Raw genomic sequence first — 16,098 nt, 5'->3', positions numbered from 1 at the left:
AGAGATACACGAGATCCAAAGTCAACAAAGGTAAGGATACAAAGGTAACCGATCTTCTCCGTGAGGAGGTCTTGAATCCGCGAGGGGATCTTCCCACGAGGGGGTCTTGAATCCGATTGGATCTTCTCCGAGGAGGCCGCGGTCTCTCACGAAGAGGAGATCCGATGGATGAGCGAAGCTCTATCTCTAATCTAAGCTAAATCAATGCTAACCCTAAAACATACGGGAGGAGGGAGTATATATAGTCAAGGGGCGAAGGGATACATGGGTCTCTGCCCAAAGAGGCTGCACGCAGGCAGGGGCGCCGGATGTCCGGGCGTCGGGCCAGATGTCCGGTGGTTCACGAGGGACCGGATGTCCGGGCTGGTGGTGCCGGATGTCCGGTGCTTTCGGAGGGACCGGATGTCCGGTGCGTAGGCCGGATGTCCGGGTTATTGGGGCCATCTTCGATGCATTCGGGAAGCCTGGGCCGGATATCCGGGCGGGAGGCCGGATTTCCGGTGGGTGGCCGGATGTCCGGGCTGGAGGTCGGATGTCCGGTCGTTGTAGCCTTCTTCTGCAGGGGCTGGCTGTGTGGATCTCCAGGGACCGGATGTCCGGGACCTTGGCCGGATGTCCGGTGCCTAGAAGCTTCTTTTGCCTTCTTCCATTGGTTCACTTCTTCCTTGGACTTGGGGTCTTGTCCATCTTCATGTGCATCCTCGGGAGGGTCCTCCTGGTACCTAATCATGCACAACATTCCGGATTGAGGTAGTAGCCATGTCTCGAGAGGGTCATATGATATTTTACTAAGGAGAGAAGTCACCTCGGTCTCGAGAGCTCGAGCTCGTGCTCTTGTGATGGGTCCTCTTGGTGCTTGGTGAGGCGACGGAAGGTCCATGGGGATGACCGAAGGATGCTCCACATCATCTCCCCCCCCCCCCTTGTGAAAGATCCGACCTCGGATCGAAATCCTCATCACCATGGTACGGGGAGAGATCGGAGACGTTGAAGATGTCGCTCACGTTGTACTTGTCACGTGGGAGATCGATCTTGTAAGCATTGTTGTTGTAGCGTGCTAGCACCTTGAAGGGTTCGTCGGCTCGAGGGAGAAGCTTGGACTTGCGTTCGTTGGGGAAGCGGTCCTTGCGAAGGTGTAGCCACACGAGGTCTCCAATGTTGAATATCATGGGATGCTTGTTGACATTGAGCTTGGTCGCGAGGCGTTGTACTTGGCGCTCGATGGTGTGCCTTGTATCTTCATGCATCTTCTTGATGTAGCTTACACGGGCACTTGCGTCGAGGTTGGTGCACTCTTGTAGAGGAAGAGGTAGAATGTCCAATGGGGACAACGGGTTGAAGCCGTAGACGACCTCGAAGGGGGACTTGCCGGTCGTCGAATGTCTTGCACGGTTGTAGGCGTACTCGGCGATAGGTAGACATTCCTCCCACTCCTTGATGTTCTTCTTGATCAACACGCAAAGTAGAGTGGAGAGTGTGCGGTTCGTCACCTCCATTTGGCCGTCGGTTTGAGGGTGGTATGCCGAAGAGAACAATAGCTTGATTCCTAGCTTGGCGCATAGGGTCTTCCAAAAGTAACTCAAGAACTTGACGTCGCGGTCCGAGACAATCGTCTTTGGCACTCCATGAAGTCGCAAGATTTCCCTACAAAAGAGATTGGCAATATGTGAAGCATCGTCTATCTTGTTGCAAGGAATGAAATGTGCCATTTTAGAAAATCGGTCCACAACAACAAAGACGGAATCCTTGCCATTTTGAGTTCTAGGTAAACCAAGTACAAAATCCATGCTAATGTCTTCGCAAGGTTGATAAGGAATAGGAAGGGGCATGTAAAGACCATGGGATTGAGCTTTAGACTTAGCTTTGCGACACGTCGAGCAACGGTTGGTGAAGCGTGAGACGTCACGGAACATCTTGGGCCAAAAGTAGTTCTTGCAGAGCATGGCGAATGTCTTGTCGCGCCCAAAGTGTCCCATGAGTCCGTCTCCATGAGCCTCTTGCAAAAGGAGCAAACAAAGAGAAGACTCGGGAATGCAAAGTTTGTTAGCTCTCATAAGATAATCATTCTTTATGTAGTATCGTTCCCAAGACGTGTGTGTCAAACACTTAGCATAAGGAGTAGCAAAAGAAGGATCATGCTCATACAAGTCTTTTATATGCTCAAAACCAATAACATTCAACTCAAGTTGAGTGAAAAGTGTGCATATGCGTGAAAGTGCATCCGCAACTACATTTTCCTTACCCTTAATGTACTTGATCACATAAGGAAAAGATTCAATAAATTCACTCCATTTGGCATGACGCTTGTTCAATTTAGTTTGACCTTTTAAGTACTTAAGCGTTTCATGATCGGTGTATATGACAAACTCATGAGGTCTAAGATAATGTTCCCAAACATGTAGCACACGCACTAAAGCATATAATTCTTTGTCATAGATGGCATAGTTAAGTTGAGCACCGGAGAGTTTTTCACTAAAATAAGCAATGGCTCATTTTTCTTGCATCAAAACTCCGCCAATTTCGGTACCACTAGCATCACAATGAACCTCAAAAGTTTTCTCAAAGTTGGGCAAAGAAAGAATCGGAGCATGAGTAAGCAAAGACTTGAGCTCATCAAAAGCGGTGGATTGCAAAGATCCCCAAACAAAAGGAGCATTCTTCTTACTCAAGGCATGCAAAGGAGCGGCAATTGTGCTAAAGTTTTTCATAAAGCGGCGATAAAATCCTGCAAGACCAAGAAAACTACGCACTTGTTGCAAATTGGTGGGTTGGGGCCAAGTTTTAATTGCCTCAATCTTAGTTTCATCAACATGGACACCCTTGGAAGAGACAACAAAACCCAATAAAACCACTTTGTCAACGCCAAACGTGCATTTTTTCAAGTTTGCATAAAGGCTTTCCTTGCGAAGGGTTTGCAAAACAGATTTAACATGATTAATATGCTCTTTCATGGTTTTGCTAAACACAAGAATATCACCAAAGTAAACCACAACAAAGACTCCAATGTAAGGTCGAAGCACATGATGCATAAGACGCACGAAAGTACCGGGAGCTTCCGATAGACCCATAGGCATAACTAACCACTCATATAAGCCAAATTTTGTTTTGAAAGCAGTTTTCCATTCATCACCCTCTTATATGCGGATTTGATAATAGCCACTTTTAAGATCAATTTTTGAGAAAAAGTTGGCTTCGCTAAGCTCATCAAGCATATCATCTAAGCGAGGAATGGGATGCCTATAGCGAACGGTAATAGCATTTATAGGTCTACAATCGGAACACAAGCGGAAACTTCCATCGGGCTTAGGCACAAGTATAACGGGAACAGCACAAGGGCTTAAGCTTTCATGTACATGACCGTTGTCGATGAGTTGTTGTACTTACCGTTGAATCTCCTTGGTTTCTTCGGGGTTGACACGGTATGGAGCTTTGTTTGGAAGTGGCGCTCCAGGGATGAGGTCGATTCGATGCTCAATGCCTCGTAGTGGAGGTAGACCCGGAGGTAGCTCATCGGGGAAAACATCTTGGAATTCCTGCAAAAGAGATTGAAACACTAAAGGTAGCTCATGAGAGGTGTTAGTTTTTGGTTCTCCATCCTTGCACACAAGGACAAAGTGCATCACACTCGATGGGTTCTCACACACTTCTCTCATCTCACTTTTGGTGGCAAATAGGATGAGGTTTTTCTCTCTAGGCGAAAAGGCGCTCAAATTTGGATTTTGGCTCTCACTCACTTTTGGGTGGATCACTTTCGCACTCTTCTCTCCATGATTGGTGGCTTGCTTGTCGGCTATCACTTGACTAGGAGACATAGGTCGTAGCACATATTCCTTCCCTTTCATCTTGAAGCTATAGTGATTGGTATGCCCATTGTGGATTACACCACGGTCGAATTGCCATGGTCGACCAAGAAGGAGGTGGCAAACGGTCATTGGGACCACATCACACTCCAACGTGTCCTCATAAGCACCAATTTTGAAGGAGACTTGGACCGTATGCTCAACTCGTATAGTGCCGGAGTCACTTAGCCATTGGACTTTGTATGGTTGCGAGTGCTTCCTCTTGACTAATTGAAGCTTGGAGAATAGTTCTTCACTTGCCAAGTTGTGGCAACTACCTCCATCGATGATGACCTTGACGGACCTTCCATTGATGCCGGCCTTTGTGTGGAAGATGTGGCATCGTTGGTCTTCTTCTTGTTGATGTTGAAGAGTCAAGACTTTGGAGATAACGAGAGCGGGGATCGAATCCTCATCACAAAAGACTTGATCATCTTCATCCTCGTTCACGCGCCGGTGCATGGCCACTTGCTCAAGGGCTTCCATCTCCTCTTCACTCATGGAGTCATATGTACCATCGTCGTTGAGGATCATGGTGCACTTGTTCATGCATTGGAAGGACTTGTGGCCTCGGCCGCCGCAAGTGAAACACTTGTAGGAGCTTGTTTTGACGGTCTCATCGGTCGGAGTAGATGATGAAGCACGTGGCTTGAAGTTTCTTGTAGTAGGAGGAGGACGACTTGAACTTGCCGAAGTTTTCTTGTAACTTGACTTGTCGTCATTGCTTGGAGAAGGCTTGGTTGATGTAGATGTTGGAGGAGTCATTGAAGCTTGGTTGTTGGATAAACCATAGGTCTTGGATGAGTACTTGGCGTACTTGAAGTCATCTTGCACTTGACGTTCGGCCTTGGTAGCTTGACGTACGAGCTCAATGAGGTTGGAGTATGGTTGGAAGTCGGCAATCTTCTTGATGGGATGGTTGAGTCCATTCAAGAAACGTGCCATTGTTTGCTCATCATCTTCCTTCACATTGGCTCGAATCATGGCTATGTCCATTTCCTTGTAGTATTCTTCAACACTCTTTGTTCCTTGCTTGAGGAGTTGTAGCTTCTTGAAGAGATCGTGGTTGTAGTAGGTTGGCACAAAACGTGCTCGCATGACTTCCTTCATTTGAGTCCAAGTGGTGATAGGTGGATCACCTCTTGCTTGACGGCGTTCAAGGACTTGTTCCCACCATATGAGCACATAGTCTTGGAACTCAAGTGATGCCATAGCGATCTTCTTCTCTTCCTCATAGTTGTGCAAACGAAAAATTTTGTCGACCTTCAATGCCCATGAGAGGTACTCTTCAGGATCATTGTTTCCATTGAACTTGGGCATTGTGAACTTGAGCTTGCCATAGCGTTACTCTTCATTGTGTTGTTGGCGATGGTGATGATGACGCCCTTGACGTGGAGGGTAATCATCCTCATGTTGCTCTTGGCGCGGAGGAAGTCCATTATCAACTTGCTCTTGTTGAACTTGAGGTTGAGGTGTGTAGGACCTTGAAGTATGTCTAGAGGGGGGGTGATTAGACTACTTGACCAATTAAAAACTTAACCTTTTCCCAACTTTAGAGTTTGGCAGATTTTAGCAATATTTGGACAAGTCAAGCAATCATCACTCAAATCAAGCAAGCATGCAAAGAGTATATAGGCAGCGGAAATTAAAGCATGCAACTTGCAAGAAAGTAAAGGGAAGGGTTTGGAGGATTCAAACGCAGTTGGAGACACGGATGTTTTTGGCGTGGTTCCGATAGGTGGTGCTATCATACATCCACGTTGATGGAGACTTCAACCCACGAAGGGTAACGACTGCGCGAGTCCACGGAGGGCTCCACCCGAGAAGGGTCCATGAAGAAGCAACCTTGTCTATCCCACCATGGCCGTCGCCCACGAAGGACTTGCCTCACTAGCAGTAGATCTTCACGAAGTAGGCGATCTTCTTGCCCTTACAAACTCCTTGGTTCAACTCCACAAACTTGTCGGAGGCTCCCAAGTGACACCTAGCCAATCTAGGAGACACCACTCTCCAAGAAGTAACAAATGGTGCGTTGATGATGAACTCCTTGCTCTTGTGCTTCAAATGATAGTCTCCCCAACACTCAACTCTCTCTCATAGGATTTGGATCTGGTGGACAGAAGATTTGAGTGGAAAGCAACTTGGGGAAGTCTAGAGATCAAGATTCATGTGGTAGGAATGTAATATCTTGGCCTCAACACATGAGTAGGTAGTTCTCTCTCATAACTGGTAAGTTGGAAGTGTAGGTTTGTTCTGATGGCTCTCTCCACGAATGAAGAGGAGGTGGAGGGGTATATATAGCCTCCACACAAAATCTAACCGTTACACACAACTTACCAATCTTGGTGGACCGAATCAACAAACTCGGTCAGACCGATTTAGTAAACCTAGTGACCGTTAGGATTTTCGGTGGGACCGACATGCAACTCGGAAGGACCGATATTGTTAGGGTTAGGGCATAACGTAATCTCGGTGAGACCGATTACACAAACTCGGTGAGACCGATTTTGGTAATTAGCTAACCAGAGAGTTGGTCAGGTAAACTCGGTGGGACCGATTTGCTCTTTTCGGTGAGACCGAAATGTTACAAAAGGGAAACAGAGAGTTTACATTGCAATCTCGGTGGGACCGATCGCTCACTTCGGTTAGACCGAAACGTTACGAAGGGAAACAGAGAGATTACAATCCCATCTCGACGAGACCGAGATCCCTATCGGTGAGACCGATTTGCCTAGGGTTTGTGGCAGTGGCTATGACATTTGAACTCGGTGGCGCCAGATAGAAAGAATCGTGGTACCGATTTTGACTTTAGGTTTGGGTCATATGAGGATGTGAGAAAGTAGTTGAGGGTATTTGGAGCATATCACTAAGCACATGAAGCAAGAGGGTCATTAAGCAACACCTCATCCCTCCTTGATAGTATTGGCTTTTCCTATAGACTCAATGTGATCTTGGATCACTGAAATATAAAATGTAGAGTCTTGAGCTTTTGAGCTTGAGCCAATCCTTTGTCCTTGATATTTTAAGGGATCCACTTTCATCATCCATGCCATGCCATTCATTGAGCTTCCTAAAATAATAGTCTTGGAATAGTATTAGCTCAATGAGCTATATGTTGTTATGAATTACCAAAACCACGTAGGGATAGTTGCACTTTCAATCTCCCCCTCTTTGGTAATTGATGACAACATATAGATCAAAGCTTCGACAAATCATAATAAGATTGAAAAACATCGTCGCTTTGAGAAGTATGTGATAAGCAAGAGCTCCCCCTAAATTTGTGCATTTTTTAAGATTTGCTTTGGACTGCAAATGCACAAGGAAATAGGCTCATGGGTTACTCTTACATGTCACATACATCTTGGTGGAGCGCTCAAAATAATAAAGATTGAATACATGCACTCATCATCAAGCAAAGTGAATGATCATATAAGGATAGGTAAGATAATATCATCAAACATGCATAAGTGTAGCTTATGATCAAACACATGATCATCAATGTCTCACAGGTAATTGCATAGTATCTCAAGCAATCAAAAGCAAACAAGTTTAACCAAGAAGACAAGAGAGAACAAAAAACAGCAAATCTCTCTCTCGAAGCCTATGATCTATACATTTTTCTCCCCCTTTGGCAACAAGTTACCAAAAAGTTCATAGAAAATGCATAGTGCTAGATCGTCTCTCAGGCTTAGTCTTCAGGTGGTGGTGGTGTCCGGATAACTCCAAGAATGAAGGCTTCAGTCGATGTAGATGGAGCTGGAGGAGTTAGTGCTGGAGCTGGTTGCACTGGAGCTGTAGGAGCTGTAGCTGGTGCAGATGATGTGGCTCTTGTGTCTGTCACAGGCACTGCAGCTGACCTCTGAGCTCTAGGCACTCTGGCAAATGCATTAGTGGTTGTCTTGCCCTTCCTCTCCTGCATGTCATCCTGAAGCTGTTCCACAACTGACTGAATCCCAGTTACTTTGACATCAAGATCATAGAATTTTTGTTCCATGATCCTTTCCAGGCTCTTCTGGTTTTGAGTTAGGGTGGCCAACCCCTTCTCAATCCTCAGTGTTGATGCTATCAAGTAACCAAGCTGCTCCTGCTTGTTCTTCAAGAAATACTCAGATGCCTCCTCTTGAGTTGGCATCTTGGCAGCCTTCTCTTTCCTTGCTTTCTCCTTCTTCGCTTGAGCTTGCACTGATGATGGTTCATCCTCATTCATGACAACTTGATTGTCCTCAAAGTCTAGATAGAGAGCAAAATGTTCTTTATCCAACTGATATTTTCTTGTGCCCATCTTTGAGTTAATCAACTCCTGAATTTGTGGGGCATATCCACCACTTCTCTTCTGGTCTGCTGCAGTCCTCTTGATAGTTTCAACCATAAGGCTCATGACCTTGAATTTCTGGGGCACATCAAATACATGTAGCAAGTTTATTGCATGCCCTCTAATCATGTTGTGATCACCTGATTTGGGCAAAAGAGTGTGCCTTAAGATCTGGTTGATCGTAGGCAGCCCTGACAGAAGAAAATGGACTGATCCAAACTTGAAAATCTCAAGTGCTTCATCAGGGATCTCCTTGTACATATGTGACATTGAGTTATGATCCATTTTCTTCTTGGCATAAATATCCAAGTCATCTTCATTCTTCTCTGGGGCATTGATCAGACTTGCCCATTCCTCAATGGTTGACTGGTATCTCGTTCCTTCAGACATCCAAACTATCCTGCCATCTGGATAGAAGTGTGATGTGGAGTAGAATTGCATAATGAGTTCATCATTCCAGTTGGTGAGCTTCTGCCCAACAAATCTGCAACTCCACAAGCAATGAAACTGTCTTGCACTCCAGGATAGTGTTCCTCATTTCTCTTCATGTAGGTCCAGTCGACCCACCTCATATCACACACTATGGGCTTCTTGTCCAACAAGATTGTCTCATAGAAGTCATGCTGCTCCTTGGTGTGGAACCTGTAATCTATCAGTCCTTATCCTGGTGGCATATGGTCCTAACTCTCTCCATAGCCTCAACCCTAGATCTCTCCTGATCTTCATGTTCTCAGCCACAGGATGAGCATCACAGTGGTCTGGGATCTTGGGTTTGAGCTTCCTTAAGATCTGCCCTTCTTCAACTTCCTCAGCAGCAACCTCAAGCATTGGGGCCTTGTTCTTCTCAGCTGCTGGAATACTCCTGGTATTTCCCTTTGGTGCAATCTTGGGCTTGGAGGCAGCTTTGGGTGCTTGTTTGGGCTTTGATGTTGTAGCCCCTGACTTTATAGCATCACCCATCAGCTTTTGTGCCTTGGGTGCTGGTTCAGCAACCTCTTCTCCCTCTTCCATCATGGAAGGTTGACCAACAACTCTAGCCATGGTCTTTTTGACCCTTTCCTTCCTTTTCTTTCCTTCTGCAGCTGGCTCTTTGGGATCAGGCTTTTCAGGTACTTGAGTTGATCCTCTGGCTTTGGACATTGGCTGTCTTCCTGCTGGCCTTTTGATCTTCATGCCTGGCTTTACTACAGTTGAACTGAGCACCTTCTTGAGCACTACCTTCTTGGAAGTAGCCTCATCTTCAACAACAACATAATCCTCATCCTCAGAGTCTGAGGTTATCTTCCTTCTAGCTCTTGTGGCTGCTTTGGGCAAATTGGTGGGAGTGCTTCTGCTCCCCTCATCTGAGCTGCTAGAGGGACTAGTGCCCTCACTCATGTGAATCTGCTCTGTTGACTTGTTCTGACTATCACTTTGGTCTGACATGCTGCAAATCACTGACTGCTGACCCTGTAGAAAACAATAGTTGTAGATGAGATAGAGTGGATGAGCATCACAAAATGCAGAGATTTTTGCAAAAGAATGATTCAAAAAAACTTAGTTTTAGTTTCCACAGAAAGCATTTCGGATCTACCGATTTTCAAACTCGGTGATACCAAAGCAGGTTTGGAACCTAAACTAGTGAACTCGGTCAGACCAAGTCACAGTTCGGTGGCACCGAGACTGCTAGGGTTTCACAAAGTTCTAAAATCGGTCACACCGATTTGTAATTCTCGGTCAGACTGAGACTTACTAGTGCAATGGCGTTAGCCAAATCGGTGGGACCGAGTTTTTCAACTCGGTGGGTCCGAGATGGTTTCGGCGGAAACCTAACCCTAAATTTTCGAATCACATCTATTCTAAGGATCGCATTGACTGGATAGGAGTGTTTCAATCATGGCAAGATGCATTACGAACACAATGTGTTGAGAATTAGATGAGGATAGCACTGTGATCGAGTTCATATCCTAGTTCGACGGTGAACTCGCTACGGGGGCAACGGCGGAGAAGAAATCCGTTGACGGCGGCGGAGACCAGCGACAGGAGGCGGCTGGCGACGAAGTCGACGATCCGTAGACCTAGTAGGCAGAGCGAGCTATGCGCGGGCGAGGAGTTTCGGAGAAAGTTTTCCAAAATTTGCCCATGAGTATATATAGCCCGACACTGTCGGTGTGACCGAGTGGAACAACTCAGTGGCACCGAGATGCATAACTGTTAACAGTTACAGCAACTCGGTGTGACCGAAAAGTTCAAATCGGTTGCACCGAGATTGAAAACCTAGATCGACTTAGTGATCTCGGTAGGACCGAAATGGAGGAATCGGTCAGACCGAGAATCAAAAAGAAGTTTTGGAAGTTTAAGTCTATGAAGAATCGAGGACTCCAAGTGCTCCTCACACAGAGTGGTTCGAATCTGACTTGATCAAATTTTGTGATGTAGCATGAATAGAGTTTGAGACGAGAAAAGCATAGATAGCTAGAGAAGGTTCTTAGGCATTCTTGTCCATCCACTTGGCCAAAGAAAAAGAAGCCAATCAATCAAAACAACAAGTGGATGTCCTTGAATGAGTAAAATATGCAACCAATATGCTCACACAATAAAATGACAAATGAAATATGTGGCAAAGCATGCACAACCAATTCTAGCATGTATCAAACAATTGGCGATGACTAGGTCATCTATATATGAGTATATTGACTTAGGAGTCAAATGAGAACATTTGATCATAGGTCATGCTCATTGTTTAAGATCAAGTGAGGTTACCACTTTTACATAATGCATTGATGTGTTCACATCATTAGAGTTGCTTTGACTCAATTCTTTAGAGTTAAGCTCCCCCTAGATGTGAGATCCACCCTTAGAGGGATGAACTAACCTTGGGTTTTGTCGATGATGACTTCATGTAGGTGTTGAAGATGTGGATGCTCAATGTTGATGTAGATCTTTTGGAGCAATCCTTTGGAGTGAGTTGCACTTTCAATACCTACACGGGTTAGTCCCACAAGGAAAAAACAAGAATATCCATAGACATAGAGTGATGCACACACAATATGATGTCCATGAAAACATTAGGTTACCTTGTCCCTTGCCTTACCAACATGAGGGTTTGTGACTCCTTGAACTAGTGCAAGATGTGGAAGTTGATTGCACTTGTCCTTGCCATAATGATATGAGTGAAGAATGTTGGCGGAGTCACCCTCAAGAACTCTCTAGTTCTTCTTCTTCGGGATCCACATCATCTTGATGGGAATCCTTGGTGTAGTAGTTGTGCTTGATGAAGTAGAACTTGACGTAGTCTTGGGAACCCACTTGACCAAGGCCTTAGGTGCTTCTTCAAATGCATCAATCTCCTCTTGAAGCTTGTCCTTGCCTTTGTTCTTGTGGTCTTGTGGTGGAAGATCATCTTGTGCTTGTGTCCCCTTGAAGGAAGTAGGATCATACTTCTCTTGTTGAGAAACAAACTTCGTCTTGGGGTATTGATCTTCTTCCCACTCAACTCCATTGGCATTGAACTTTCGTTCAAAACCAACACCTTGATTCTTCCGGTGCCTTCCTTGCTTGCGTACAATTTCCTCGGATTGCTTACTCCCGACAAGGCTCTTGTATACACCTTTCTCTATAATTCCCTTCAATAAGCTATTTTCTTGCTCAAGTGTAACTTGGCTAAGAGAATCATTAGTGGAATCAAGAGAACTACTAGAAGCAACAATATTGGATTTAGCATTGTTATTGTTACTACTAGAGGAAGAATCTTTCTTGTTACTAGACTTGACTTGAGGCATGTAAGTAGATAAGAGTAAACACTTGACAATATAAGAAGAAATTTTCTTGCGAATATCATCATTGATTGCCTTTAAGAACTCATGCTCTTGCTCAAGATTGAGCTTTTCAAAGCGTAACTTCTCATGAGCCCTTAAAAGTTCTCGATGATTTTTGAAGATAGTTTCATGAGCTAACTTAAGAGTGTTTAGTTCTTTAGTTAGAAGCTCAATCTTCTCCTTATCATTGTCATTCGTTTTATCTTGTTTAGCATGATTAATTGACGTTTCATCATAGTATTCATCACTAGAGTTGTCAATATGTAAATCATCATCACCTAGCAAGTCATCTTCGTCACTATTGAAATCAACATACTCGGGATGAGTTACCTTAGGGCCTTTAGCCATGAAGCACCTTCCAATTCCTTCATTTGGTGAGTCAAATATGTCATAGGAGTTGGTTGACACAAGTGCTAGACCGGCAACACCTTCATCTTGAGTATGTTCAGAGTCGGAGTGATAGCTTCTCTCGGAGTGATGTTCAGAGTCGGAACCGGATACCCATTCACCAACATGAGCTTGATGTCTTCGTTTTGTGTAGCTCTTTGATGACTTGTCCTTCCTTTCTGAATCTTTGCTTCTCCGGGAGGTTCTTCGTTCATAATGATCATCTCTACTCCTTCTCTCTATTGGCGGTGACTCTTCTCTTCTACTTCTTCTTTTTGGAGAATCTTCTCTTCTTTTGTAGGGTGTCGTACACTCATTGGAATAGTGTCCGGGTCTCCCACAATTGTAGCAATTGCGCTCTTGACTGGAAGATCTCTTATCATTGTAGGACCTTGACTTAGAGCTCCTTTCTTTGCTTCTACTCTTGTAGAATTTGTTGAAATTCTTCACCATTAAGCTCAATTCTTCATTGAAGGTTTGTTTCTCACTTGATGATGTGGGGGCTTCACATGAGGCTTTGTAAGCACCACTTGACTTGTTGTGAAGTTCCTCCTTATCCTTGAGTGACATCTCATGAGCAACAATTCTACCAATGACCTCCGTTGGCTTGAGATTCTTGTAATTGGGAATCATTTGAATCAGTGTGCACACGATATCATATTTTCCATCCAATGCTCTTAGGATCTTCTTGATGATGAATCTGTCGGTCATCTCTTCACTCCCTAAGCCGACAATCTCATTTGTGATAAGAGCAAGCCTAGAGTACATTTCAGCGACACCTTCACCATCCTTCATTTTGAACTTGTCAAGCTGACTTTGGAGCACATCCAACTTGGATTCCTTGAAGGAGTCGGTACCTTCATGCATATCAATCAAAGTGTCCCAAATTTCCTTTGCATTCTCAAGACGGCTGATTTTGTTGAATTCTTCGGGGCATAAACCATTGAAGAGGATATCACAAGCTTGAGCGTTGTATTGCAGCATCTTCAATTCTTCCGCACTCGCTTCACGGTTTGGTTCTCTCCCATCAAAGAATTCACCTTGCAAGCCAATACAAACAATAGCCTAAACGGCGGGGTTATGTCCAAGAATATGCATTTTCATCTTATGCTTCCAACTAGCAAAATTAGTTCCATCAAAGTAAGGACCTCTACGGTGATAATTTCCCTCGCTAGACGCCATACTCTCCTAGGCTGTGAAACCAAGGCTATGACCACCAAAAGCTATGGAAATCAAAGCAAATGGAGACCAAAGCTCTGATACCACTTGTAGCACCTTGAAGTATGTCTAGAGGGGGGGTGATTAGACTACTTGACCAATTAAAAACTTAACATTTTCCCAATTTTAGAGTTTGGCAGATTTTAGCAATCTTTGGACAAGTTAAGAAATCATCACTCAAATCAAGCAAGCATGCAAAGATTATATAGGCAGCGGAAATTAAAGCATGCAACTTGCAAGAAAGTAAAGGGAAGGGTTTGGAGGATTCAAACGCAGTTGGAGACACGGATGTTTTTGGCGTGGTTCCGATAGGTGGTGCTATCTTACATCCACGTTGATGGAGACTTCAACCCACGAAGGGTAACGGCTGCACGAGTCCACGGAGGGCTCCACCCGAGAAGGGTCCATGAAGAAGCAACCTTGTCTATCCCACCATGGCCGTCGCCCACGAAGGACTTGCTTCACTAGCGGTAGATCTTCACGAAGTAGGCGATCTCCTTGCCCTTACAAACTCCTTGGTTCAACTCCACAATCTTGTCGGAGGCTCCCAAGTGACACCTAGCCAATCTAGGAGAGACCACTCTCCAAGAAGTAACAAATGGTGCATTGATGATGAACTCCTTGCTTTTGTGCTTCAAATGATAGTCTCCCCAACACTCAACTCTCTCTCATAGGATTTGGATCTGGTGGAAAGAAGTATTGAGTGGAAAGCAACTTGGGGAAGGCTAGAGATCAAGATTCATGTGGTAGGAATGGAATATCTTGGCCTCAACACATGAGTAGGCAGTTCTCTCTCATAACTGGTAAGTTGGAAGTGTAGGTTTGTTCTGATGGCTCTCTCCATGAATGAAGAGGAGGTGGAGGGGTATATATAGCCTCGACACAAAATCTAACCGTTACACACATTTACCAATCTCGGTGGGACTGAATCAACAAACTCGGTCAGACCGATTTAGTAAACCTAGTGACGGTTAGGATTTTCGGTGGGACCAACATGCAACTCGGTAGGACCAATATGGTTAGGGTTAGGGCATAACGTAATCTCGTTGAGACCGATTACACAAACTCAATGAGACCGATTTTGGTAATTAGCTAACCAGAGAGTTGGTCAGGTAAACTCGGTGGGACCGATTTGCTCTTTTCGGTGAGACCGAAATGTTACAAAAGGGAAACAGAGAGTTTACATTGCAATCTCGGTGGGACCGATCGCTCACTTCGGTTAGACCGAAACGTTACGAAGGGAAACAGAGAGATTACAATCACTTCTTGGTGAGACCGAGATCCCTATCGGTGAGACCGATTTGCCTAGGGTTTGTGGCAGTGGCTATGACATTTGAACTCGGTGGCACCGGATAGAAAGAATCGGTGGTATCGATTTTGACTTTAGGTTTGGGTCATATGAGGATGTGAGAAAGTAGTTGAGGGTATTTGGAGCATATCACTAAGCACATGAAGCAAGAGGGTCATTAAGCAACCCCTCATCCCTCCTTGATAGTATTGGCTTTTCCTATAGACTCAATGTGATCTTGGATCACTGAAATATAAAATGTAGAGTCTTGAGCTTTTGAGCTTGAGCCAATCCTTTGTCCTTGATATTTTGAGGGATCCACTTTCATCATCCATGCCATGCCATTCATTGAGCTTCCTGAAATAATAGTCTTGGAATAGCATTAGCTCAATGAGCTATATGTTGTTACAATGTTACAAATTACCAAAACCACCTAGGGATAGTTGCACTTTCAAGGTGGAGCTTGACGAGCTTGTGGATGAGCTTGTGGAGCTTGGCGTTGCACACGCGATTGCGGTTGGCGATGGCTCGACTTGATTCTTGAAGGGCACGTTGTGCCTCAAGAGCTTGCGCTTCACGTTGTTGTTGTTGAAGACGTTGAGCCTCGGCGTCTTGTTCCTCTTGGTTTAGACGCGCTCGTTCTTCTTCTTGGGGCCGTAGTCGTTGTCGTTCTTGGGCTTGAGCAAAAGCGACTTGGTTTGATTGAGGACGAGGTAGATGCTCGTCGACTTGCTATTGTGAATGCTTGTCATGTAGCGGGTTGCGAGACGCATGACGGTCTTGACGCGCTGCTCGTCGAAGAATGTTCGATGACGGTGTACTTGAGTCGGAGAAGGTGTCGTCGGAGTGTCGACTCGAGCGGCTCCGTCTTGAGGATGAAGAAGTGGAAGGACGCCGGTTCCTCATGAAGGCGCGGATCTCATCCATTCTTGCATCATTCTCTTGCTTTTGAGCGTCGAATTTGTTGTCGAAGTAGTCCCTCATTGCTTGTTGCTCTTGGTGTAATGCTTTTTGAGCTCCAAATAGGTGGTTCTTGGTGACAAATGATGACATGTCATCGTCGTTCTCGATGAGTGGTGGATTGGTAGAAGAACTTGACCTATCCATCATTCCAAGTAAAATGTAAGTGGTAGAAGGAAAGAACGTGTACCAAATGTACCTTGACCGAAGTTGAAGATGAATCAAGTTCACTCAAATGCGGACAATGAAATAGCACTGTTGGTACCAATTCTTGTCGGTTCTCACACCTACACACGT

This window comes from Triticum dicoccoides, chromosome 5B, assembly GCF_002162155.2.
Source record: "Triticum dicoccoides isolate Atlit2015 ecotype Zavitan chromosome 5B, WEW_v2.0, whole genome shotgun sequence".
Taxonomy (NCBI): domain Eukaryota; kingdom Viridiplantae; phylum Streptophyta; class Magnoliopsida; order Poales; family Poaceae; genus Triticum; species Triticum dicoccoides.
This window is presented reverse-complemented; position numbering follows the sequence as displayed.